General features: G+C 39.0%; 1 protein-coding gene across 1 annotated transcript in view; it reads right to left on the bottom strand.

The window, feature by feature from the left end:
* Positions 1-3,497, bottom strand: part of LOC107717309 (cytokine-dependent hematopoietic cell linker-like) — a 20,630-nt gene extending 17,133 nt beyond the window's left edge. The window contains exon 1 of the mRNA XM_016524012.1: positions 3,465-3,497. The gene's annotated coding sequence lies outside the window, so the exon portion shown is untranslated. The remainder of the gene's footprint in view (positions 1-3,464) is intronic.
* Between the last annotated feature and the right edge of the window lie 576 nt (positions 3,498-4,073).

The raw sequence follows: 4,073 nt of genomic DNA, 5'->3' as shown, positions 1-4,073 counted from the left end.
GATTTTCTCAATATTTAGATTTTTTTGCACCCTCAGATTCCAGATTTTCAAATAGTTGTATCTCAGCCAAATATTGTCCTATCCTAACAAACCATACATCAATGGAAAGCTTATTTATTCAGCTTTCAGATGATCTATAAATCTCAATTTCGAAAAATTGACCCTTATGACTGGTTTTGTGCTCCAGGGTCACATATTAGACACAATATTGTCTGATTTTGCAAAATTGTGTGAACGAAAATATTACGTATAAAGCCACAGAAGGACTTGAAGCAGCACTGCTCTGTGTACAGCATCAAAGCCATTAGACAGCATTTTTGACTTTTTTGTTTTGACATAAATCTGTTGCTGTTTTTCTTTTTTGATAAGCAGTGTTGCTGTTGTAAAGTTACACAGCTACAGTTGTGTTGCTAGGTTTTAAAGCAGATTGGGTTTTTTTTCTTATCAGTCTGTATTTACAGCAGTTTCACCGTCCACTCGGTTCACACGTGGAGGAATGGCTACAAAAAAAACCCCACTTGTTTCGTTCCTATAGGGTTTTAACATCCTAAAAGCTCTTTATTCCACAGACACCACAAGCTAGTCAGTGTATTCAGGTGGTGTAATGTACTGTAAGATGCTTCAGAGGTATTGCAAGTATTACACACAACAATAATAAAACACTGCATTGCCATAAAAAAGAAATTTGCTCTGTCAGCCGTATGAACGACTGGAACGACGACTGAGCCTTTCACACTTTTTCTACAAGCAGATATAGACTCAGTAATGAGATGTCAGTGTTTATTTAATCTTTAGATTATTGCAAATGATCTAAGATCAGCGGCCCTCCAAAAATGTCAATACAGTTCATATTCTCCTGTGAACGTGTGTCATCGCTGGATGAGCACGATTGAGTTATTCAGCTCTATCGAGCCATGTCGTAATCAAAGCAGATATTAAGCGCTTGGGTTAGCGTGTGTCGTGCAGGAATGATGCTCAGAGGTGCACATGTCCACACTGCTAATTATAGTGTGAAGCTCTTCATGGCTTCCTGTCGCCTCCTGCTGTTTCCTGTTTGTCAGATCCACAGCTGAGAACAGCTACAACACAGCAATTCACTTTATATGTCACAAACAGACATTGATATGAAAATCAGTGCTCAAGTTCAAAAGTTTGTTTTTCCTATTTCAGCATGCACTGAAATAACTTATATATATATATATCAGATCTCTGAATCCACGTGCATGTTCAAAAGTTCATTATTTTGCTATCACAGTTGTTAGTTTATGTGTATGAGATCATCAGTGATTTTACGCGCCTTTAACTGGAGCGTGAGTCACGTGACCGGATGTGCGTTCACTCGTCTCTGATTGGGCCAAATGTGCTGCACGCTAAACAACACCTGAGCTCCTTTGGTTTCAGCTCCTTCCACAATCATTATTTAGAGAATAACTCAGCGTCCCAACAGATTTAGTTAAATGTTCAATATCGAATCAATCATGCATGCCATGTATTCCGTTATATAACGTCTCTTAACTATTTAAATTGAAAAACTTGTTGATTACCTGTAAAGGGAAAGATTTAACGGCGTTTACACCGCGAACGTTCAAAGTAAACCGGAAGTAGCGCATGCGCGTTCCGTGCGTCACAACTACTTCAGACATCCAGAAAACATCACTGATTATATGATGTTCTGTTTGCTCTGATGCTCGCGTTAGGTTTGCACATGATGTTTGACTTAATTACACTAAACAAAACACTAAAACCATATCGGAGCGCTTACACTGGAAACGACCATAATTGTATTAAAATTTTATTAAATTAAATAAAAAAATTTAATTAAAAACGACCATAATGATTCTAGAATGAAATATGACAAACATCCCAGCGAACAAAAATATGTTCTAAGAACCTTTTGCACCATTAACTTATGAAAATGTTACTTTTTTGAATGTTCTGGAAACCATCTTAGACAAATGCCCAACTAAAATGTTTCAAAAGAATGTTCCATAAACGAAATATACAGAATGTTTTTGTAATGCTTTGAGAATGCTATTAAAGACCAGGGCTGCGTTTCTCAAAAGCGTCGTAAGCCACCAACGGTCTCCACGATCAGCTTAGCTCACGATGCTTTCGGGAAACACAGCCCGGATCACTTTGAACAAACCATCGATTAACGTTAAACGTTTGTTCGTAACTAGCCAGAATGTTTTGAGAACGTTTCCTGTCAGCTGGGATCATGTCTGAAATGATTTCGATGAATCTCATGGTGATCGGAGCCTGGTTTAGTTAGGTGTCCTGCTCAAAGGCCTAACAGTGGGAACCCTAATTCATCAAATGCTGTCGATTACAGCATAATGTGATACCTCCATCTCCACCGAGCATTTTAGCTTGAGAGCGACATCAGACCAGTTCACTTGATCCATCAATATTCACGTCATAATTAAATCTGTGAGCGAGACACGCTCATGACAGTTCACTCTTCAGAAAAAGCTTCCAGCAGGGAGTTTTGACAGCGATGCCATAAAAAAGAACCATTTTTATTTCCCCGAAGAACCTCTGAGTGAACAGCTCTTAAAATAACCATGTTTTTCTTGCTGTGAAAAACTTTTGAAAGAACCCTTTGATCAGTGGAGAGGCTCCATGGATGCTAAAGGTTCTTCATGAACCATAAATGGTAATAATCTTTGTTTTTAAGAGTGTATCGAGGATAAATGTTCTTTCGATGATTGAAATGTCCTTTAACTGCTCACTGAAAGGTTCCTTGGCTGCTTCTATGGCATCGCTGCAAAACCCCTTTAAAAGCTTGGTTTTTAAGAGTGTGGAGCTGTAGGTATAGTACAGTGGATCGTTTCCGCTCAATAACGGCTCTTAATAATGTGAAGAGAGATTTCAGCGGTCATCTAACGAGGGCTTCAGTGCTGGTTCACAGTGTTACCCAGAGACCAAACAGAACAAAACTGGAACCAGATCCTGTTCTGTGGAACTGAAATCATTTATGATTGACATAATTTACAGTAGCGTCTCATCAGAGCTCTCAGAAATATTAATGAATATGGATGTACATTAAATATTATGTTGTTATGGGTTTCGGCGGAAATCCGACCTCTTTGCAAAGCATATTTAATATTTTTACTTTTATATTCATGCATATGCCAGATATTATTATGCAAAGTGACACAGAATCATGAATGAATGATTCTGGGAGCAAATTATTGTGAAGGTTCATTACACTCTATTTGTTTATATACATCTTAGCATTTATAATCCTTCATAAATGACGTGTTCTTATCTGATTCAGCTGCAGAATGCACATGTCAGGATCTGAATCTAATGCTGCACAGCTGATCAATAAACTGATCCGTCCTCAATATATTTCACACGTTTGAGCAGAATATGATGCTGAGATTTTGATGCAGCAGTCAAAGCGTTCATACGGACTGACAGACAGCAGAGCCGCTCTGAACGACTGGAGATCATCTTACCTTCATCTCGAGAAGAGCAGTAACGGTTTGCCGAGCTCCCGCGGTGTGTGTGTGTGTGTGTGTGATTGACAGTTATTTTGTGGTGACGCCTCCTCAGAGAGTTCTCAACTTCCTGTGTGAGATTAACATCAGCCTCCTCTGATCATCATCACACTCACACACACTCTCGATATGAGAAGCCACACAGGAAGTGATCACTTCCTACTAATCTATTTCTTGAAACACACACACACACACACACACACACAGGTTTGTTTTTGTGAAAAGTGGGGACTCTCCATAGGCGTAATGGTTTTTATACTGTACAGACCGTATATTCTATTGCCCTACACCAACCCTACCCCTAAACCTACCCCTCACAGGAAACTTTGTGCTATTTCAGATTTTCAATACACTCCATTCTGTGTGATTTATAAGCGTTTTGAAAAGTGGGGACATGGGGTAATGTCCTGAAAAGTCACCTTCTCCTTGTAATACCTATGTTATACCCTTGTCATTATACAAATTTATGTCCTCATTTGTCACAAAAACGCGTACACACACACACATACACACACAAACAACAAACACACACACACACACACACACACAAACACACACACACACAAA

This window comes from Sinocyclocheilus rhinocerous, unplaced genomic scaffold (assembly GCF_001515625.1).
Source record: "Sinocyclocheilus rhinocerous isolate Xijiao unplaced genomic scaffold, SAMN03320098_v1.1 scaffold149, whole genome shotgun sequence".
NCBI lineage: Eukaryota > Metazoa > Chordata > Actinopteri > Cypriniformes > Cyprinidae > Sinocyclocheilus > Sinocyclocheilus rhinocerous.
The sequence above is the reverse complement of the archived record's forward strand: the minus strand, read 5'-3'. Positions and strand labels throughout refer to the sequence as shown.